Source organism: Littorina saxatilis, linkage group LG3, assembly GCF_037325665.1.
Source record: "Littorina saxatilis isolate snail1 linkage group LG3, US_GU_Lsax_2.0, whole genome shotgun sequence".
Lineage (NCBI taxonomy): Eukaryota > Metazoa > Mollusca > Gastropoda > Littorinimorpha > Littorinidae > Littorina > Littorina saxatilis.
In genome coordinates this window covers 31359265-31384264 of record NC_090247.1, presented here as the reverse complement: position 1 = coordinate 31384264, position 25000 = coordinate 31359265, and the positions used below count along the sequence as shown (strand labels likewise).

The 25000-nt window shown below is 40.1% G+C and overlaps 1 protein-coding gene and 1 long non-coding RNA gene across 2 annotated transcripts in view; one reads left to right on the top strand and one right to left on the bottom strand.

Moving 5' to 3' along the window:
* LOC138962137 (uncharacterized) overlaps positions 1-25000 on the top strand; it is a 54019-nt gene that overhangs the window by 16846 nt on the left and 12173 nt on the right. The window lies entirely within an intron of this gene.
* Positions 13825-24376, bottom strand: LOC138962140 (uncharacterized). Its single transcript, XR_011454417.1, has 3 exons — positions 24284-24376; positions 20257-21402; positions 13825-16046 (listed from the first exon to the last, which is right to left on the bottom strand). It is a non-coding gene; the product is annotated as an uncharacterized lncRNA (long non-coding RNA).

The window sequence follows — 25000 nt, the reverse complement described above, 5'->3', positions numbered from 1 at the left end:
AATTTTTTAAAAGCACACACACACACACACTTAATTTGTTCATCAACATGTAAAAATAAAACTTGCAAGAACATGAATACGATGATATACAGTTAAGATGTATTTTTAACTCAGTTGTGCGGAGCTCCAATCGAGACTGCCTGGCGTTGCTCAGAACAACCAAAACAAACATGGCAGGCTCAGATCGAAAGAAGTAACGTGCGTCTTTAATGTCTGTTTTCTAAGACAGTGCCACCATACAGAAAGAGTTCTACTGCATTTTCCATTAGCGACAAACGCGGTCTATGTCACGAAGTTAACTTTGCATTGAAGTCTGCCATCTGCTAGCTGAATTGATACTAGACTAGTAGTTTGACCGAGGCAACTTACACTTTTGGGTGTATGTGCCTGACTGCAATGGAAAACAGCGTTTGGCCTCAAAGTATAGGATTCTAAGAACATAAAAGGATTTAGGATTGAGAGATCTTTACAGACCTGAGAGCAACAGTAAGTCTCCTCATGTTTTTGGTTACTTAATCGTTTTTATGGTTGCTATTTTTGCGTACTTTATTGTTGCTGATGGTTTTGTTTTCTACTGCATAAATCACTCATGTGTGAGCGGTGTGATATGGTACGTATGATTATATATTATACAGTTTTAAAATGTCAATTAGTTAATCGACTAATTACTGATGACTCTTTTGTTATCTGCTTTGACACATGTGTACCCGTTAGGACTAAACAAAGTATCAGGACGAACGGAATCGAGACTCCTGACACAGCAAAACAGAATTCAAATTTGTCACACACACATAAGAGCACTGTATCCTTAAAGTATGTTTTTTCTAAGGCAAAACATTAATACAGCACAAAGAAAATAAATTTAACTGAAATGGTGTTCTAGGTGGGAAAAGCCAAAACCAACACACACACAAATCCATTTTAGTTATATATAACGTACACCTAAGATTTCCGGTTAAGGGATCGTGCACTCGGATGCTAATAATGTTAGCAGAGATCACACTTTGATATTGCCGGTTTATATTACTGAAATCCCGGGCTAAAAGCGTTGTTTGATGTCATTATTCTCAGAATAACAATCCCGAAACTTTGGGAAGCAGGATGTGATAGCATTATAAAAGAACACAGGAGTATTGTGGCATCATTCTGTATTATATAGAAATGCTCCTCGAATCGCCAACCCTAAGAACTGAAGCAAAGAGTGGTGGACTAGACGTTCTTGTTCAACGATGGATTGTACACATATGTGTCAGTTATTTTTACACTGCATTGCATAATTATAGTCTTTGCGTGTTTTACGCTAAGAACTGAACTGAAGTGACATAGTCTTTTACTGATCGTGGTGCTCGTGTAACACATTACATGTCTTAAGTATGCCCATCGACGACGACAAAATAAGTATACATTTACAGCCATAGCCCTAACAGAGATTGTTAACACCAACATTCTTAAGGTCGCCTTGCAGCTTCATCTGACATCCCTATGAGACTCAGAACAACTACAGTATATGTTTGTTCTATTTGAAGCTTCTGTGTGATTAAATCTGGTTTGTTCGTTTGTAATCAGACTCAGAACATCGACACATTGATTCTTTCACGTTTACAAATCGTACTGTTAAAACGTCTTGTTTGGGAAGAGCTTTCTGGAACTATGTTACTCGTCTTTCCTTGTATTGTCATTCAAAACAGTCTTCCATAAAATCGAAGTGCTCATTCAAAAATGTAGGGTGGTAACAATAACAAAAATCGCACCCTCAATGTTTGGGTTGCGTTTGGCTTGTCCCTTCTTGCGACTAACGATGCGGACAGGCATTGTTGTGTTGGCAAATAAAGAATAAGGCAGAACACCCACAAGAAACACTTTGAACACGGCAACGAGAATATCAGGCGTAATGATGTGTTGTTCACTTGGAATGCATACTGTCACGGTGTCACGATGCTTGCTGAGGGTAAGTGTCATTCTGTTCTTTTGTCCAACTTTGACAATATGTTCTGCTTTGATTTGGTACATTTCTGGGTGTTTTTTGTTTAACGTTGCTAAACTTAAATAAACACAGACACCAACACACACACACACACACACACACACACACACACACACACACACACACACACACACACACACACACACACACACACACACACACACACACACACACACACACACACACACACACACACACACTGGAGGTAAAGCTGCGATAGAAATGCACCAATCCCTTTTAATTTAAAAGCAGTGAACATGGATACAGACGTAGCTAAAGCACGAAGTAAAATTAATGTAAAACTGTAAAATTCAAGATCTCAAACACAACGTACAAAATCAATCTTACAACTCGTTGCTCTTCTCTAAAATATAACTGAAATTACAAAATACCTGGCTAGCAGAAATTGTAAACTACACCAAGAAAAGCGTGTAATCTTTATTGTTCGAGTACATCCAGGGGGCTAACCTACACAGCATTGTCTGTAACAACAGTAAAGACCCAGTTAAAAACAGCCCTAGACAAAATCCCTCGTATATTTTGTGGTAAAGGTAGAAACTTACAGACAATACTTTTATGTACTTTTACTTAACGTGCTACCAGAATCAATTCACATGAAGTCCAAATTAAAAAGACAACAGTTCACTACCAGTTATAAAAACGCAACCAAACCAATGTAAATCAGAACAGCAGTGCCTCAATATATCTGTGTTTAATTATTCATTGAACAAACATTAAAATAACCGTTAAGAGATGATTAATTTAGAAATATATAAAAGCATACAACTTACAAAATCACACTACAAAACATAAACATTATATTGCTGTATACAATCATACTGGTTCCAACAGAGCAAGCAAGCCTTATAATTATGCTGTCTACTGAAATACTGGAACATAAACGATGTACTCCTACAAAGTAAAGTACACCCGATCCTTTGATAATAGCTCATACATAATCATTTAATGAAAAAGGGTCGAATGGAAGTGGTACTACAATTACAAGTGACTATCTATATATATATACTACATACAAAATATATGGAAAAACAAAGGGTGATTACAATCAAGGTTCTTCTATAATAAAAGAACATATTTTTTCGCCAATACATTAACGGCAATTAGTATTTTCTACAAATACATAGCTCAGGAACCGCATTAAGCAAAACCATATGCCACACACAACAGTATACAAAGGCGCTCAGCTACACATCGCATATTCCCCATAAGCCAAGTAAGCGTCAACCACACATGATCATACGTTTATTGCCCAAAGAGAAAATATTTCCCTTCTTTCATTTTAATTTTTTTCTCTTGTGCATATCATTAACATGCTCATTAGAAACCGTAGATGTGTTTGCTTGTCAGGAAATGCCCTTACAATGAACATGCTAAGACAGAAAGCTGGACTCCATTGAGAACAATGTGCTACGACGCCGAAAGCATGAAGTAACAAATAAATCCCATAATTAGAAATACTAATATTGGCTTACGTCTTGACTGCCTTCACATGAAACTACTTACAAGGTGATATTTCTATTTATTATACGTGGCGTTGACTTTCTTCCAACCTGTTTCTTTTAGTAGATCCTTTCTATCAAACAAATGTTTCACAAACAGTGATTTCATCTTTATATTTTTTTTCCTTACACCTGTTCCTTTGTCCCGTTGTGCTCTCACACCGCCCCGTCCCTGCACTCACTGCTCCAACCACCTCTGAATTTTGTTCCGCTGCCAGACTTGTCGATTTTACAGACGCTCCAGGGGTCGGGTCGGGTCGCTGCGGTAGGCTACCCTCGGAAGATGACACTGCACTTCTGCTGAGTCACTTCGACAGTGTTCAGTAGTGGATCTGTCCCGAGCTAACAGACGCAGCCCACTACCTACTATGCCCCCTACAAACGACATTGACTTTTAAGTCGCGGAGCCAGACTGAGTGAGCGTCCCTTCCAGAGAGCAGACCGCCACCATGCACGTCCCTCCGTCGACTCCCCAGAACGTCACACGTTGAAGACTGACAGCAGAACTACTATTCAGGGAAGGATCGAACAGGAACACTGAGACCAAGGTCACCATGAGAGCTCCGGGCATGAAGGGCCACAAGAGCAAGGACAATTTATATTTTGGATGATTAATGAGATGAGGATGAATATAATGATGATGCTTTGGATTTCCAATTTTGGTTTGAGACTACGTGACAGGGCAGCACTCTACGCTTACTGTCATAATATATCCTGGCCGCGGTCAACCAGGCCCGAGAACTACCGCACCTGCGGTGTTGGTCAGGTATACAGAACCTGAGCACCCTCAAAGTCGCATTCGTTAATTAAGTGAATGACACTCGCCTGTGTGATCCCAGCCTTCCCATAGGAACCATAGCACTTCCACTCTGGGTAGGAGCCGACCGTAGACCGAAAAACCCACATGACCCTGATGGGATTCGAACCCACGACCTCCCGGCCCGCAGCCCGATGCGCTAACCACTGCGCTAACCACTGCGCTACGGGGGCCGGTCATCTTTATAAATCTTTGGATGTTCGATTTTTAGATCATTTTTGGCATGGTTGTTTTCTTGGTACTGTTTTAGAAAAAGAACCTACCCCTGTTTAAACAAATCATCTTGCGGTTCATGCACGCATGTTTGAAAACCGAGTTGTAAAATTGTAACCGCAATAGAATTGCTTCAAAAGCTGTTCAGTTCATTTTGCTACATTAAATCAAGCGTTCGTAAAAGGTCTGTAATGTTTTCATTCTCAGTCGACAGAGAACGTCAGCGTTTGGCAGCTTTAATTATCGAAATTAAAGAATAAAGAAAAATATCCTTGCTGTAGCCTGGAACCATCGCTGGACGGCAATACAGCATTACATTACAACATGGAGTAGCGTGCTAAACCGATGTTAAATTGTGGGTAATAGTCTTTCATAAAATGGACAGATGTGTGGTTACGTTGTTGGGTATATTTCAGGAAGGTTCTGATTTGTGACGAGTTCCTGTACACTACTGCATAACGGACACATAAACTTTAAGCGATTGACGAAATCATGAAACAATCGGTTTGGTTGGTTTTTTTTCACTTTGGAAAAAGGGATCAAACAATTCACGTAAACGCTATAACGTTTGATCAATTGGTTTGTCTCCATCATTTTGTGATTTGCGTGATGCAGCGCTTTTTGGCACCCAGGGGGTCCCGCATCTCCGGCTTCGGCCATGGACGTTGATCAGGGGTCCCTCCCTTAGACCAATTGCCTTCCTGGGCTGTTGAGCTTGGTCTGCCCGTGGTTTTATTTCGGAGTTTTCCTTCTCCTAGACTGGTTACCTACCATGGTTGTCGAGTCCAGTCTGCCCGTTTGGAGGTTGCTGAGATGACCGCTTGTGTCCTTGGGCCTCTGTGCCGTCACACCGGTACTATCCAGCACATCTCCGTCTTTACCAGAGCCCCGTTAGCCAGCAACCAACCCGTCCGCCATGGGAGAACCCTACCGGTATACTTCTCACAATGAAAAACACCCCCACGTTTTAGGGACAGTGAAATTTCAGTGATTTTCTTCCGACGGCATAGCTTGGTTCTGTTTCACCACCATACCACGATGAGGAGGGGATGGTCTTTATGGTGGTTTTTTTTCACTTTGGAAAAAGGGATCAAACAATTCACGTAAACGCTCTCAGCAGCTTCACAACTCATGCTTTTCTTCTGAATCGACGATGATTGATACTAGCATCAGCATTTTGACTTTTTGTGTGAGTCAGCCTTCAAATCGTGCCATGTTCCATACCAAGTTCGAAAGGTTTTGGGCAAACCAAGCTAACACGACTACACTAGCTACTCCCTCTTGATTATCCTAAACCTGCTTTTCCCCCGCGGGTTAGGGGGAAGAATTTACCCAATGCTCCCCAGCATGTCGTAAGAGGCGACTAACGGATTCTGTTTCTCCTTTTACCCTTGTTAAGTGTTTCTTGCATAGAATATAGTCAATTTTTGGAAAGATTTTAATCAAGCAGTATGTAAGAAATGTTAAGTCCTTTGTACTGGAAACTTGCATTCTCCCAGTAAGGTAATATATTGTACTACGTTGCAAGCCCCTGGAGCAAAGTTTTGATTAGTGCTTTTGTGAACAAGAAACAATTGACAAGTGGCTCTATCCCCTCTCCCCCCCCCTTTGCCCGTCGCGATATAACCTTCGTGGTTGATAACGACGTTAAACACCAAATAAAGAAAAAAAAGTAAACCTGCTTTGATAACGTCTCAATATGTTAGCTCTTTCAATGCATATTTCGCAATGCGTGATAATTGAGGGCTATTTGAGAGAGAGGGAAAAAGAGAGAGAGAGAGAGAGAGAGAGAGAGAGAGAGAGAGAGAGAGAGAGAGAGAGAGCGCGCGAGAGAGGGAGCGAGACAGAGAGAGACAGAGAGAGAGAGAGCGAGAGAGGGAGAGAGAGAGAGAGAGAGAGTTCCAAGCCGTAGAAAATCAGTAAAAATGCACCATGCAGTCTCGCAATATAACCAACAAATAAGATAAACAAAAAATAATTACACCAACGCCAAGTGAAAGCAAAGCAAAAGAAAACAAGCACCATCACAACAGTGCACTACAAACACGATTGAAAACACTTTCAAAAGCTTGAATGCCAACTATCTTGAAAGAAAAACTACCCTTCATTGAGTAGCAACTCTTTGTTGGATGACCATGTTGCATATAACGCAAACATCTAGATCTTCTCCACACGTTCCACAAGCAACGCTGTGGCCGCAAGGCAAGAAGACTATCGCTACCGGATATTCCCGACAAAACCGACATGGCTGCACAAGATTATCGGAGATATTCGAAAATGTTGATGGCCTTGGTGAGTGTTCGCCGGTTGCGCCAAGGAGCTGTGTAGAGTCCGCACCAGCTTGGTCAAGGCCTGCAGAAGCATTGCAATGGCATATCAATTTAGCTGCAAATAACTCAATGATCATCCTAGGTTTGTTTGTGATTATACCCAGAAAGAGGGAAGCTCAAATGTCACGAATGACTACAGCCCAAAACGAACGCACAATATTTAAGCTGATGATAATTAACCAAGTCCCGAATACGTTTGATATGATTCTGTGAATCTGGGTGTAATATGAGTAATATTTAAACCGTCTTCGACGACAATACTTCATTTGTCTTACCTTGAGAAGAAGGTTCACGGATACTGTCGCGGGCCGGACGCTGAGTGTTCCCAAACACAGGATAACTGGGTGTGACCGCCAAACCTCTTGCCGGTGACAGCTCTCCGGACACATCTTGAGAATTATGCGTCCCACCTGCTGGCACCAGGGTATCCCGAAGTAGGGGCAGACGTGTCACGATGTTGAGAATCTGAAAGAAACGTATCTTCCTTTACACCCGTGAACACGCACAATACTAGAACCATACGATGGGACATGCAAACATACTCAGTTTACTTGGTGACTTGTGCAAGTAGTTTTACATATTTTGATTAAAAAAAAAAGCCTCGAGTAACATTTGAACATGATGTAGGTTCCATGGTTTCCATCTTGTCTCAAATACAAAAGTATGCACTGTTCCAAAATACGGATGTTCATTTGAATATATTCTCGTTTTGTAGATACAGCCATTAGAAATACAAACTACGACTGCCCTCCTGCTGGTATCCATCCACACGACAGCAACCTATTTGGCATAGAAACGTTTTTAAAATCTAAATTAAGACAAAATGACTGCTCTATTAATAAGCAAGCACTTTAAACAAATCACTTTTATTTATTTATTTATTAATTTACTCGTGTATTTATTTATCTACTTATTCATTTACATAATGGGTGGGGTAGGCTGCTTTACGACAAATAATGAGTGGATCGAACGCATAAGCAACGATGCAGACGTTTGAGTAAAGAGAAGATGGAAACATTTACGTTTTACGTTGAAATCACCCTTGGAAGCTAAAAATATTAATGTTTCTGACAGCTTTAAAAGACAAACATGGGGTAAGTGTGGGGTGTTAAACCCTATTTTTTGCGCAAAGGTGCGTGCTTATCAATAAAAGGCAAACATGCATCTAAGCAGAAAAAGGCACTATTTGGACAACAGTACTATATGATTGCAAATAAGAACCACAGAAGCAATGTCTCGCAAAACAAAAGTCCGTCTCATGGAAATTTGTCAAGGATCTGCAATTGATTGTTGCATAGCCCTTTCGCGCATGTTTTGGTAATTTAAAAGACCAAGTGCAGAAAATAGGACTATGGTCACTAATACTTTCATTGGATACAAACACTGTTGAAACATTACACACATTGTTTGTGTAAATATGATCAATTAGCGTTGCCCTTATATACTGGTTAGTCGTCTTGAATTTTTGATTAATTGCTGAAGATCAAACAGTGATGTAGTACAGGACCACACATGTTGCGGTTTATTCAAATCATAATTCAAATCCCCTAAGAGGAGTATGTTAGAGTTAAAGTTGTTCACTTTGCCCATCATGTGCATAAAATCGTCAGTAGTGTGTAGTTAGTTTGTCAATGGAGGTGTCGCTGATTCTGGAATCAAGGCGCTTTTCACTAAGTCAAAACAAATGAATTTCACTGGGTCTCCCCCCCCTTTTTTTTTTTTTTAATCTTCATCAGCTTTATCTGGAGATCTCGAGTTACAAATCCGTTCCGTAATGTTAATTAAAGGACAATTCGATCAGACATATTGAACCCTTTGAAACAATGTTTGTACTTGAGCACGACTGACAGACCATATTTCTGCTACTACATACAGCAACAACTTCTAGATAATTTCAAAAGCTAATACAACATAATTTCTAGATAAAATGCAAATAGCTATTACAACAACAATTCTAGATGATGTCAACTACTCCAAATACAATTTATAGATGATGTGTTAACAGCTACCACAACACAATATCTAGATAATGTTAGCAAGCATTAACGTGTCAGTCGAGAAATTGTATAATAAGTACAACAGCAACGAAAGAAAAGAATGGATGCTGACAAAATGTGCAAGTTCCAATCAAATGTACTGTTTTTCACGAGTTCACACCCACACTATAAGTCTGTCTACAAATCTTTTTACTTGGACATATACTAAAAATCAAAAGCGTGGGTGAATAGTGCGCAGAGTGATACATTTTTTCTGTTGGTGGAATTTTGCAGATTGACATACATAGGTTCCACGAAATTAATTCAACCAAAAATCCCAACTCTGCACAAAAAATAGCTGGTCTGTTGATTTTTGGCCACGTATTTCAGTTGATACTCGTATTAATTTAATGTATAGACTGATCTCTGGTGATGAGCATGGTCGTTTGCACGAGAAGGACTTTTCCTTTCATGTAACAAGTAATTACCAAACAAAACAAAGCACAACAACAACAACAACAACAACAACAACAACAACAACAACAACAACAAAATCCACTAACCTGAGGATTATTGATCACTGGTGAAGGAGGCGGGGACGGGGGCTGTGGAAAAGGAATGTTGTCAGAATGCCAGTCACATTCAGGAAGATGGCCAGGGTATATTTCACCACATGAAAAACACCTCGGCTTACGCACTATCCAGTCGTAGTAGAAACCCCTCGCTGCCAAGCGTGTGGGCCCAGTTGAAGAAGATAGGTCTGATGTTTCCACGCCATCAAAAGATCCGAATCGATTTTGTTCGTACCTCATTGTGTTCCATTTATCTCCTGGGTAGATCGCCGTTGCCGGGTATATGATCAACGTCTGAGAAATGATACATTTTGGATCGAGGGATTTTTCTCTGTACCGGTTTGGTTTGAGCTTTCCTTGTTTGCCGTCCCATGATCCACAATGCTGATGTCTGGGAACGTTTCCTCCTTGAGAATCAGTACTTTGTTTACAACATCTTCTTTCATATGAACTCTCAAATTGTTGCGATTCATCTTCAATGAAAGCTGTTTGAGGTATGAACATTGGCCACAAGTCAATGAGAACTACAAGCGTGATCCCGCTCTCTAGTACACCCCGTCGCAATTCTTTTAACAGCAAATGTAGATTTGCGAGGCTGCCTGGTACAGCCTCGGCATTGTTGCCTCGTTCGACGTCTGATAATACGCTCTTCTCTGATATATCCCATCTTCTGCACAGAAACCTAACAGCGATCAGAATGAGAATAACAATTAAAATAAGGACCGAGAAATCCAGCAATGCTTCGGACAACGACCACATGTTTTGTGGCAGAGAAGTTCAACAGCTAAAATCTCTCTTTCCCGGATCGCGGAACGTGAGAATATTGTGGTTTCTTATCCTTTAGAACCAATGCATCGTTTACACAATCTCCTTTCTCCACTACGACTTTTTTCCCGACCCTCTTGTGCAGTTGAGTGAAGATTCTCCCACCTTGATATCTTTTCTGAGACTAAACAAAAGATGAAATCGCTGGTATGGTTTGTCTTTTATGTGTGTATTCTATTGCGTAGTTACAATTCTCTCTGGCTAAAAATAGTATTTCGTCAGAACATGTATCTCAAAATGCTGACGGGGGAGCGATCTAAACATAGGTACAGCGCACAACAGAAAAACTGAAACACCGCTTTCAGAAGTTGATCGTCACACACACACCCTCTCTCAAGTGGGACGGCGGATAACAGGTTTTCTTCTCAAAATGTTGCCAGCATACGTATTTCCAAACTGAACCTGCGCTATCATCCCAAGTCAAATGATCGAAGCTTCTTTTGAGAAGAGAGAGAGAGGGGGGGGGGGCGGGGGGGAGAGAGAGAGAGAGAGAGAGAGAGAGAGAGAGAGAAAGAGAGAGAGAGAGAGACAGAGAGAGAGAGAGAGAGAGAGAGAGAGAGAGAGAGAGAGAACGAACGAACGAACGAACGAACGAACGAACGAACGAACGAACGAACCAACTTTATTTTTCGAGGGTAATGGAGTAGATACAGCAAAGATCTTTTTTCATCCAGCCCTCGCCCAAGAGGGAATTAACTAAGCAGTGCATAATATTAAAGCAGAAGAAGAAGCAAAACAAAAACATAAAAACATGGTTATTAAATCAGACAAAGAGAAAAAAAAAGAAAAAAAAAGAAAAAAAAGAGAGAGAGAGAGAGAGATAGAGAGAGAGAGAGAGAGATTGGATTGGATTGGATTGTTTACTCATTTAGGCCATAGCCCCTTATGAGGGGGGTAAACATATATACAATGACATAATGACATTTGCACACAAATCAAATGAAATAAATCATACACGAACTAAAACATTACATTTCAAATAAAATATATCGTAAGCTTACATGAACTAAGACATAACAACACTACGTAGCCGAAATGCTTTGTACACATAAACTGACAACTTTCGAACAATACCTTCATTCACAGATGCCATAAGCATAGAAAAATTGTGTAAACTTGGGTTTCTATAAAACTTAGCAGGAATAAACTGGCATCGCAAATCACGAAGTGCGGGGCAACAAAGCACAAAATGAAACTCATCTTCCTTACGAGAGAGAGAGAGAGAGAGAGAGAGAGAGAGAGAGAGAGAGAGAGAGAGAGAGAGAGAGAGAGAGAGAGAGAGAGAGAGAGAGAGAGAGAGAGAGAGACAGAGAGAGAGAGAGAGAGAATTGAATTGAACTTTATTTAGCCAGGATTAAGATTTAAGGCTACGCCTTTTCTTACAATCTGTTCTTGGGATGCATAGACACACAATTATATAATTAACAAATTAAAAATTAAAAATTTAAAAAGTTAACCAACAAAAGGAGGTCGGAAAACTTCAGCACGTGATAATAAAGATGACGATGATGACGATGATGACGATGATGATGATGATAATGATGATGATGATGAAGATGAGGCATGAAGAGGCGTGTGTGGTTATTCATAAAATCAAATGCATACAATGCAGGTAATTATAAATACAAGCTGGTAGCAGAGAGAGAGAGAGAGAGAGAGAGAGAGACAGAGACAGAGACAGAGACAGAGACAGAGAGAGGCAGAGACAGAGAGACAGAGAGAGAGAGACAGAGAGAGAGACAGAGAGGGGGGGCGGTCAGAAGTCCGAATGTTTGTTCACGTAAACACAAGCGGTCCATTGAGAAAAGGTGCCGGGGGGTTGGGTAATCGAGCGATCCGCGATCATCAGTGTATACATTGATTTCAGTCCTTTATAAAAACAATGCATCGTGATCCGTTCGGATGCATCCAACTTGTAATCCAAGTCGGGAAATAACTGTTCCGTTATTAACACATTATTTCTCAATACATGTACTGATCAGAAAAGAGTGTGGCATGACACGAAGGTAGCATTGTAGAAAGGACCTGAAGAAAGCAGGGGGATTTTCAATTTCTTCTTGAGAGAGGGCGTACGTTAAACAGAATAGTATTTTAAAAGCACGTGCAAGCTCTTCTCGGTTTTTTTTTAGGTGGGCGGTTTCTGTCAAGTCCTGTTCGATATCAATCACCGTTCACAGAGTTCTGTACTGAATATTTTTGTATCTGACATAAAAGCTTGGATTTATCAAGAGCGTCACATGATTTCCTTTTGACGGTCGAGAAAACCAATCTAATAATAATATGTTTGGATAAATGTGGTGTCTCGTTGTTGTCTTTTTACATTTAGTCAAGTTTTGACTAAATGTTTTAACATAGAGGGGGGGAATCGAGACGAGGGTCGTGGTGTATGTGTGTGTGTGTGTGTGTGTGTGTGTGTGTGTGTGTGTGTGTGTGTGTGTGTGTGTGTGTGTGTTCGACGGTGTGTGTGTGTGTGTGTGTTCGACGGTGTGTGTGTGTGTGTGTCTGTCTGTCTGTGCGTGTGTGTGTGTAGAGCGATTCAGACCAAACTACTGGACCGATCTTTATGAAATTTGATATGAGAGTTTCTGGGAATGATATCCCCGGACGTTTTTTAATTTTTTTTGATAAATACTTTTAATGACGTCATATCCGGCTTTTTGTAAAAGTTGAGGCGGCACTGTCACACCCTCATTTTTCAATTAAATTGATTGAAATTTTGGCCAAGCAATCTTCGACAACGGCCGGGGTTTGGTATTGCATTTCAGCTTGGTGGCCTAAAAACTAATGAGTGAGTTTGGTCATTAAAAATTGGAAACTTGTAATTAAAATTATTTTTTTATTAAACGATCCAAAAACAATTTCATGTTATTCTTCGTCATTTTCTGATTCCAAAAACATATACATATGTTATATTTGGATTAAAAACAAGCTCTGAAAATTAAATATATAAAAATTATGATGAAAATTAAATTTCCGAAATCGATTTAAAAACAATTTCATCTTATTCCTTGTCGGTTCCTGATTCCAAAAACATATAGATATGATATGTTTGGATTAAAAACACGTTCAGAAAGCTAAAACGAAGAGACGTACAGAAAAGCGTGCTATGCAGCACAACGAAACCACTACTGCGCTGAACAGGCTCGTCAGTTTCACTCCGTTTTGCACAAGCGGCGGACTACGGTCATTGTGAAAAAATGCAGTGCGTTCAGTTTCATTCTGTGAGTTCCACAACTTGACTAAATGTAGTAATTTCGCCTTACGCAACTTGTTTGTTGTTGTTCTAGATGTTATTGTTGTTATAATTAATCGTAAAAAGTAAACATAATGCTGTTTTGTCTTTAGGGTACCTGACTGCTTAAAATGTAAATGACATATTTGATCATTTGTGCTTCACCATGAGTCAAAAGTTTCTTTCTCACACACACACACACACACACACACACACACACACACACACACACACACACACACACACACCACACACACACACACACACACCACACACACACAAACACACACACACAAACACACACACACACACACACACACACGCACACTAAACAAATAACAAACACAAAGGAAAGTATTTTGTAAGCAATTGTTTATTTCTTTGAAATAGTAAAAACGTCTTTAGGATAAAGCAGCTGGACTCAAAATATAAATTTAGAAAAATTAATGGTTTCAGAATCGTCAAAGTTAATCTAGAAGCCTCTAAAACTCTGTGAAAGTCCAGAACAAATGAGATGCAACTGGAAACATGCATTTAAACACTTAACGACGGCATGATATATTGGCGACAATGTTTAAAAATGTTACGGTTTGATTAGAGTGTATTTCTTGATAAAAATAAGCAACATTAAAGAAAATCTTATCTGCTTTATTGAACCAATTGCATTGTAAGCTATAGAGTGAATGTCTTTCATCACAACGTGTTTGATTAAAAAAACGAAATAGCGAATCATATAAAAGTACAAAGGTAAAGTAAGACAACAAGGAAGCTTTTTTTAGTCCCAAATGTTCAGTCAGTCGAGACCTTTCTTATTGTACATATATATATGTACTCACAATCGGTAAAAGGTCACCAACAGGGATGAAGACGTGGACCTAAATGCCAATAACACCGTGGACATCGCTGAGCAATGTGCTATTGATTCCAATTGTTACATGTACAGCATGAAACATTGCAAGCCACAAGGGGATACGATGTGTCTGGTAAAAATAAGCATGCTTATGTATACATACATTGGTATATATATGACAACAGAAGTCTATTATCTAGTAGTATTTAATTTACTTGTGATGACAATGAAATGTCTAAGAAAAAGTCAATAACACCGTGAACATTGCTGAGCCGTGTGTTGCTGTACAGTCAGGGCCGGACCAAATGAGTTGTAAGGGGGGAGTTCCTCCTTTTTTGGGGGGCAAATCAGCGAAGTGGCGAAGCCACAAGCGCGCGCCTGCAAAGCAGGCGCGCGAACTAGGGGGGTCCGGGGGCATGCTCCCCCGGAAATTTTTTGAAAAACGGTTAAAATCTGTGCAATCTGGTGCATTCTGGGCCTTGTTTTGAGGGTTAAGAGCAGCATTGTGGGGGGGGGGGGGGGTACCTTTTTCTCATCGGATTTCACATTGAATAAAATTTGTTAGAGACACACACAAAATTTATTAAAATTTAAAAAAAAACAAAAACACTCAAAGCAAGGTACATGCTTTTTCCAGGGGGGGGGGGGGGGGTCCGGAACCCCTGGAACCCCCCCCTGGGTCCGGCCCTGGTACACTGCCTTCACCATACTGCATTACTGTAAGTAGCACATTCGACAGTTATTAATCCATCAGCTAAAGGTCGTTCTACACAACGCAGTTGATTATTAAAACGAAATACATTATGTACATGTATACAAAGAAACATTCCGACGGCAGGTCATCAAAAGATCATTAAAAAGGTCATCCAGGTCCTTAAATAGATTCACGTGACCTGATGTGCGACAACACCCTGGACATCGCTGAACGGCGTGTTGTCGGTCACTACCTTCGACCTTTTGTTTGTGTGTTTCTTCTGTTGTTCTTGTTGTGTTGTTACTGTTGCGTGTTTGTTTGTTTGACAAATGCAGGCATGTCTTTTCTATTTTCACCTCATATTTTCGTTTGCATGTTATCCCGTCGCTGTTAAATTCAGGTCGCTTCCTCTAACATTGGAAAGCTGGCAGAAACAAGAGTTGCGATACCCAGCCATTTCTACTTGTTGCAATATAACCGAGGGTTTTTAGGCACAAAATGGTGACACAGTTGAGGGACATCCCGGATACAGTCTTTTGGTTATCACTTAGAGTTGATCCTTGTCCGTCACAGCCACTGCTCGATTATTTGAGCTACCAGACCAGCAACCAGCCAGAACATCCCTTATCATATTTGAAGTAGGAAAATGTCCACAAAGCGGCTTCTGAAGGGCATTCTATGTTTTCTAGCATAACAGTACAGAAGTAAACACACACAGGAATGACACAGGTGTCAAGTTACTGAGTGGATGCAACGCCAGTTTTGATTATGTAAACATTTTGTTACAACGGATTGGTGTTACAAGGCTTGCTTTCGATGCGCTGATGACAGACATCACATGTAGTCATCCTCTGCGAGCACGTGCCGCACGATGTGATATGACGACAGGGTAGGAACAGGATAACGGCCAGCTCATTTCTACACAGGCGACATCGACCTCGGGCAGTTGGTTCGGGTCCACTTTTTGGTGAACCAGTGTCAGATGGTTCTCCGGATGCACCAAGGGATTCCGGCTCAGGCCCAGCGCTATCAGCTGAAACAATACGAATACGAATACGAATACTTTATTATCTCATACAGAGAAATTTCAGTGTGGTGCACATTAAAAGACAAAACAAATAATAAGACATAACAGAAAGAGAGTAATGTTTTACTTTCAAGAATTCGCTGTTTCTTCTCTAACTGGCACTTTGCTGGCATACCCCTTCCTGTACACATGTAATCCTACCTAAACATCTTATCTTGGTCCCATTTGTTGTGTTAATTATAAGAGGAGGCGCTTCTTGTACTTCTTTCTTTATCAATCAATCAATCAAATTGAGGCTTATATCGCGGGTATTCCGTGGGTACAGTTCTAAGCGCAGGGATTTATTTTTTTTATTTTAAATTGCCCTGCGGACAACTGCCCCCCGGAAAATCCTCCCCCCCCCCCCCCCCGGAAAACATGCACATTAGCATGTTTGCGTACGCACTCACGAATTCTCTCTCTCTCTCTCTCTCTCTCTCTCTCTCTCTCTCTCTCTCTCTCTCTCTCTCTCTCTCTCTCTCTCTCTCTCTCTCTCTCTCTCTCTCTCTCTCTCTCTTGAAGTTTCCTTACAGTCTAGTCTGAATGAAGTCAACAGTTGGTGTAACCAGAATGCTATGATAGTGCACCCAGGAAAGACAAAAAGCATGATTATTACAAGACAAAAACACCAGTCACGACCTCTTAAGTTAAATCTGTCTCTGGTATCATAACCTGTTCAGCAGGTAACGGAACATCGTGTTTTGGGTGTGATAGTCGATCAAGAATTAAAATGGCAATCTCATGTACATTATATTTGTCAAAAAGTATCCAAGAATTTGTTTTTGCTATTAAAGTTCAAAGCAATATGTCGATATCGCAACACTACAACTATTTTATCATGCCCACATCTTATCCCATATTGATTACGCATCAACTCTTTGTGATGGCGTCTCTGATGTTCACATGAAAAAGTTAAACTCTCCACATCGTCGGGCAGTTAAACTCATGTTGAATGGTCCACAATTATCAGCTGATTTGAAGTTAAAGAATCTAAACTACCTGCCGCTAGTTAAACAGTTACAGTTTAATAAGACTGTGATGATGTATACAGTATATCATGGCGAAGTGCCTAACTATATTCAGGACCTATTTCACAGAGTCACCGAAAGGTACGGGTCTATCAATTTTCTACCACCAATACCCAGGATTGATTTGTTCAAAACTAGTCAAGACGACAGCGTTTCTTGGTCCTTCATTGATAAATGTTTGTGCAAATTCAACTTCGGTGATGACATTAAAAGATGGATTTTCACTTTTTATGATAATATTAGATCATGTGTTTCTGTGAATGGTAAATATTCCAGTTGGTTTGATGTACAAAGAGGTACCAGACAAGGAGATCCATTGTCACCTTATTTATATCTAATATGTGCCGAATTTCTGTCCATTATGATCCGCTAGAGTACAGAGATAAAAGGTATAAAGGTAGCAGATGATGAAATATTAATATCCCAGTTTGCAGATGATACCGCTCTGTTTCTGGATGGTTCAAAACAATCTTTTTGTGCATATATGAACGTTTTGAAGCAATTTGCCTCTATATCCGGTCTGAAAATCAATTATGAGAAAACCACGGCAGTCTGGATAGGCTCACATAAAAATTGTAATATTAAATTTATGCCGGAACTTATGCTCAGTTGGAACCCTGTAACATTTAAAATTCTTGGCATTGTTTTTTCAGTCAAGTTAGATGACATTATACCCCTTAATTATGACCGGCACGGTTGGCCTAGTGGTAAGGCGTCCGCCCAGTGATCGGGAGGTCGTGGGTTCGAACCCCGACCGGGTCATACCTAAGACTTTAAAATTGGCAATCTAGTGGCTGCTCCGCCTGGCGTCTGGCATTATGGGGTTAGTGCTAGGACTGGTTGGTCCGGTGTCAGAATAATGTGACTGGGTGAGACACGAAGCCTGTGCTGCGACTTCTGTCTTGTGTGTGGCGCACGTTATATGTCAAAGCAGCACCGCCCTGATATGGCCCTTCGTGGTCGGCTGGGCGTTAAGCAAACAAACAAACAAACAAACCTTAATTATGAACATAAATTGGTAGAAATTGAAAATTTGTTCAGGTCCTGGTCCAGAAGAAATTTAACCCCCTTTGGAAAAATAACAGTCATTAAGAGTTTGGCGCTGTCTAAGTTAACTCATCTGTTTATGAGTTTACCAGACCCTGATGATAAGTTTTTGTTTTATTTGAATAGGTTATTTTTTTCATTTCTATGGGATGGTAAGAAAGATAGAATAAAGAGAACAACAGCATATCAGTCGTTTGAAGAGGGGGGACTTAAAATGGTGGATTTGAAATGCTTTTTGTCAGCTCTGAAGATATCATGGTTACAGCGAGTCCTTTGTAGTGAAGGAAAAGTAACTAAACTTCTACAAGCTCTGTGTCCACTTGTCAATCAATCAATCAATATGAGGCTTATATCGCGCGTATTCCGTGGGTACAGTTCTAAGCGCAGGGAGTTTTTTTTTTATTTTTTTAAATTTTTTTTAATGCAATTTATATCGCGCACATATTCAAGGCGCAGAGATTTATTTATGCCGTGTGAGATGGATTTTTTTTTTACACAATACATCACGTATTCACATCGGCCAGCAGATCGCAGCCATTTCGGCGCATATCCTACTTTTCGCGGCCTATTATTCCAAGTCACACGGGTATTTTGGTGGACATTTTTTATCTATGCCTATACAGTTTTGCCAGGAAAAACCCTTTTGTCAATGTGATGTACACGAAGGGACCTCGGTTTTTCGTCTCATCCGAAAGACTAGCACTTGAATCCACCACCTAGGTTAGGAAAGGGGGAAGAAAATTGCTAACGCCCTGACCCAGGGTCGAACTCGCAACCTCTCGCTTCCGAGCGCAAGTGCGTTACCACTCGGCCACCCAGTAAATAACATTCACAAGAGAGGAGGTGAGTTTGGAAACATATTGATGCAAAGAGTTCAGAATCCTTTCTGGAGAGATGTTTTCAAATATTATAAGCATTTTGCATGCAAATGTGTCCCCATCTCCTTGAGTGATTTTGCTTCAAGAGCGTCTGTATTATAATGTACATAATTATTTGCATAGATAAAAAGGTTATTTTTAACAGGAATTGGATGGAAACGGCATTATTACGGTCGGTCACTTGATGAGAGCCGATGGGTTTTTGTGATATAACGATTTTAAATTGAAACATCCAAATTTACAACTGAATTTTGTTTTTTTCGAGGGCGTTATGCGCTCAGTTAAGAATGTTCATAAAAGATTAAAGTTGGATGTAGTTTTAAACAATGTTTTTCATATTGGTGATGATGTTGTATGGAAACAAATAGCTAAAGGTGGAGTAAAACATATATATACCCATCTTGTGAAAAATGATGGCAATCTACAGTGCATGGAAAAATGGTCTAATTTATTGAATTTTTATGTAAATGTTAGAAAGGTATTTCTGACAATAAGGCGAACTACACAAGACACATACCTGAGGTGGTTCCAATATAGAATACTACATAGAATTTTTCCCACTCAACGCCTGTTATTTTTTATGAAAATTTCTGACTAAAGTGTGACCACCGTCCCCACCTAACCCCCCTCCCCTCCCCTCCCCCAACCTCAGTTACCCCTCCCCCCTCCCCTCCCCCAACCTCAGTTTCCCCCCCCCCCACCCCCCCCCCACCCCCCCCCCCTTCCATGTCCCCTGTCTTTTCAACAACCCATCCTACTGTCTATGTCTGTGTCTTGTCTTGGTATGTGCGTGTGTATGCGCTTTGTTGATAAACTCTGTGTATGCTGTATGTTATGTTGTGTTTATGTGTATATAAAAGAAAAAAAGAAAAAAAAAAAGATTAACAAGGTACGGCGTTAATTCCTTGCTGTCTCTACACATTGATTAAATAATTGATTGATTAATTGATAAAAAAAAATAAAAAAATAAAAAAAAATACTCATAGTGATGTAAACAGGAGAGTGGTCTACTCGTCAGCATCGGTGTCCCTGTCAGTTGTCGGGGGGCAGTAAATAAATTGTTGTCCGAGTGGAAATTAGCCTAGAACCTTATTTGACGCAATATAAGACCGTATATCTTATTCCTTGAGTGTAAGGTAGAGTGGCTGACGATATACACGTCGACAACAAAAGAAGAGAAAATACTTGAACATAACAACATAACGAACAAGATTAAGGGCCTACCTGGAACAACAGGGCCTTGGTTGGACGCTATGGCACTTCCAGCTGCAGCAATTCCATCATCACCCATAATCATATGTGACGTGGTCAGCCACACCGGCTTGTCAGTATTAGATGTCAAGGGGCGAGGAATTACGTGCATGTTCAGCTGCCATTGCTGCGGAGATTGTGAATGTGGCAGAGAAACAACAGGATCAGAAGGATACGGAGGAGAGCGATGGAAAGGCTGATTATCATTTTCTCTGTCGCAGTCTTCCACATGAGCCTGCCCATACTGTTGCCCGCAAGAAAAACAACGTGGACACATCCGTGTGGAGTCCGAGTCGAAGTAGTACCCCTCGTTGGCGAGTACAGTGGCACTCATTCCTCCTGGTAACTGAATAACAGCAAATGAAACAAACCTCAGGCGTTCATATCTCATCGCTTCGTTCGCATTAAAATATACAGGGGTGGCTGGAAGTAGAGTGAGCACGTTGCCCCTGGGAGGAGAAACCCGAAGTAGGTGTAGTAGATCGCTGGATGGCACTAGAAGGCGGTTATGGAGTATGAGATTCTGTGTATCTGATTCATCATGCTGCTGTTGTGGTTTGGTCCCCTTCTCTCGTGGAGACACACCGCCACTTCCACGCACAGACTGAACAAATGCATCTGTCCGATCATGGCCTGTATCTTGATAACGGCGTTGAGTCACCTCAGAATCTATCATTCTTGAACTTTCCTCTGTGGTGATCACTAGGTAAGACAACAGTCCAACCAAACGTATTATTAAAACAAGAAACATTACGTCCATGCCGATAGTTATCATCAAACGCAAAACCAGAAGTAACAGGATTGTCAGCATTACAGCATACAACCTGCAGTTCAGTCTCAGATCCATGGTGCTCCTTTCTGAAGCAACAGATACTGAAGCTTTTACTTGAACTTGCAACCGTTTGCTGTCTATCTATTTATGGATTTCATGCGAATATTGATCAGATTATGTAGATATGCCATTAATCACTGGCGGCAATCACTTGACAGTTTCAACAAGGGTACATCTCAGAAGGATCAACCACATAAGGCAACTTCATGTCCAGTTTTACGAGTAGGAATTGATACTTTCCCTTCTGTATGTAGTTGATCTTGGAATCTCTGTAGACAAGCGTGCACCTGCACAAATATGCAAAGTTGAGCAGATGTTCATTAGTCTACTCTCGACAGTTTGTATGGGACTAAAAAAACACCGGACGATAAAACAGAACGGAAACAAACTAGAGATAAAGACTTTAATAAAAACAAAATATATAAAAAATCCAGAGATCAACAGTGGTGCTGCACAAAACACGACCAGACACGGGCATACATTCTTTTTTCCCCATAACAAAACCATTCTTCTAAACTATATCTGCTCAAACATGTTTCCTCGACTTTCTCTGACAATGAGCTAAACGCACAAGCAAAGGCACGGTCTCCTTTATTCACATTTTGTTTTTCCTTGTTGCTATAATGGAAATGTACACACATGCGCCCACGCTTGACATTCCTCAATGGAGACCGTACCATATTATATTTGTTTAGACAGTGAGTCATCACAGGAATTGCGGCGAATCGATGATACACAAACGTAATCTTTTGTATCATCTTCTGACATTGTGTTGCACACTTTGTCCCGTTATAGACATTATGGTTCTCATATATATATTGCCTATAGCTACTTCCCCGTATGGCATAATGCCACCCAACCGAAACTGAAACTGTCAGGAATTTACAGGTCAATTAGATTTTGTTTCCTTGTTATACCTAGAAAACGTAATAACTTGAATGACGTGCTCATTTTTATTTCCACCCAAGTCTCTTCAGATGTTCCTTGTGAACAGGTGGCTAGCTGTTCCTTTCCTCTTCGTTTTACGTCGGCCTTTTAAAAAAATATGTCTACTCTAAATCTGTCTTACCAATACGTTTAAGGTGGAGTGTCCGCCTCCCTGGGTGTTTGTATTTATCTCCTTTCATTTTCCCGTTCTGTCTGTTTGTTTGTCTGTCTGTCTGTCTGTCTGTCTGTCTTCTTCTTTCTTTCTTTCTTCCATCCGTTAACTAATGGACCTTATTGTCAAGAAGAAATAAGATGGAATAATCGCGGTTAAACGCGTCCTTTGATCAAGCTTGTTCATCGACCAAAGGATACAAGGTAGTCAAACGTCCTAGCTGTCTTCGATTACAACAAATAAACAATTGTGCTTGACCTAACACATGTTAGAGAGATATTTAAAGTTGCTGCTTACCTGAATAGCAGAAGACTTTTCACGTCTGAATTATTTTTCGTTTTTTCTATTGTTTCGTTTTGTTTTTCTTTAAAATCCACGTGCTTCAACTGCTTCTTCAACTGTTTACGGACCGGGAGCTAAATGTACCCGCACAGAGGTGAAAATGTCAGTGTCATTTCGCTGTGGACATCCGTTTAGTTTCTATTCCTCGTAAGATAGGATTATGTAGGCTTACTTTTGGGTTGCAATAGCAGACATGTAGCCGATTATGTAGGCTTACTTCCTGGTTGCAATAGCAGACATTTAGCAGATTATTTAGGCTTGCTTGCAGTTGTCCCCTTCTCGGTTTCAGTGAAGAACTTGGGTGTCACACTAGATTCCCACCTAACTATGCACGCACAGGTACAAAACATCACTCGTGCCGTCAACTTTGAGCTCCGCCGTATTGGCTCGAACCTCATAAAACCTCATAACCTCATAACATTTTTATTGATCCAACAAAGGAAATTAAATTGGTCATCAGCACATATAGGTCATTAATTAATAATTATAAAAAAATAAGAGAAGAAAATTCATAAAACCCATGATAACAAAAAAAATATCTAAAGTAATATATGTACAACTACAATACCCTTTTTACTTGCACACTTGACACACCGACACACCAACACACATGCATACATACCGACATACATACCTACATACATACCTACATATATACATACATACATACATACATACATACATACATACATACATACATACATACATACATACATACATACATACATACATACATACATACATTCCATGTTAAAGTGCAGCCAAGAATATCACAATAACCATATCACTGTTTGGACTAACAGACAAGTCCCCATGCAAATGATGATAACAACAATCCATAATTAACGCTATTGCACTACCAAAAGAAGAGACCAACCAAACACATAAAACCAATCACAGTAATCATCATCAGTTATCACAGGTATCACAGTAGATTAGCCATCAGGTAGTTAGGCTCAATTGGGCAAATATAGTGTCAACACCATCGATACGCCATTACCTTTCTGAAGAAGCAGTTCTGACTCTAGTCTCTGCATTCATTCTTTCCAGACTGGACTATTGTAACGCACTGCTGTATGGCTGCCCCCAGTACCTCCTAAACAGGTTACAGAAATTGCAGAACAATGTTGCACGCCTGGTCCTCAGAGTCCGCAAGTCCGAACACTATTTACAGACTTACATGTATGGCGTATATATGTTACTCAGCAAAACTGAAAATGACATACATTCCCGAGGTAACTGCATGGGCTGTCTTTACTTTGTCACCAAGATGCAGACACGTAATTTCCTTTCGATGAACGAGGTGCTATTTATATGTTTATGATTAAAACACGATTAAATAAAATGTTCATTTTAATTTTCCGAAGCTTTTTTTTTTAAAGGTGGCTTGTTTGTTTCCTCTTTCTTCTGCTTACGTATTTGAAAAAAAAAAAGATTCACACTCAATATTACTGACAATTCAACAAGGAGAGTGCGCCTCTAATACGTGATATCACAACCTTTTCAATCAGTTTCCTTTTTCTTCATGTTCTTTCTTCTTTCTTTCTTTGTTATTTGTTTTTATTCTGTCTTTCGTCTTACGTCCACCTTTTTAAATAGTGAAGTAAAAAGGATCAGGCCACACTCCGCCTGGCTTTCCTCGTTCACAAAGTAAATCCTTCTTCCTGACATGAAGACATAGGATTTTTTTTTAAACACAGATTCACCAGATAAAGAATAATTCTTACCTTCATACAATAACATTTGTTCTTGTTTTCTTCAGCTGAAACATGTTCCCACAAGATTGTGCGCATAAAGCACCCCCACACTGGGGATTACCAGCTTATATCACGTGGTCGAGCATGCGCAGCATTTTGATCTACTAATAGTAATATACGCCTGAATTACTCAGACGTCACTGTGGGTGTCACTTTTTCTCTAAATGAGTCATAGAGAAGTAAAAATGAATGCTTGATGAACGGGGATCGATAAAATCAGTTAGCACAGGTTACACGTATCTCATTTCTTAGAAACCTTGGGCACTCCTCGGGTTACAAACTATGTGCATGGTAAGTTAACCGGTTTTTTTTATGAATCGTGTATATGCTGATTTTTGTTGTTGATTTTGTTTGCCTGTAATATTCCAAGAACTAGAACTATTGAAAAATGTAATAAAGTAGATGCAAAGAAAGGAAATGAAAATCATAATGAAATGCGAAGCGTCTTACTGAGCTGAACATGAGACGTCTGTTATTCAAACAAAACAACTATGATTTCTATTACTGCTTAGCTCGAGAGAGATATTGTTTATTTATTTGTTTGTGCTGTTTGATGTTTTAACAGTGAAAAATGCAGATTCCAGAGCTTACGTTGCTGTTTTTGATTTCTTGTTGTAGATCTGATGAAGCAAGCACACACGTCTGTTTAAATAAAGTGAATCTATATGTATACTAAATTCAAGACAA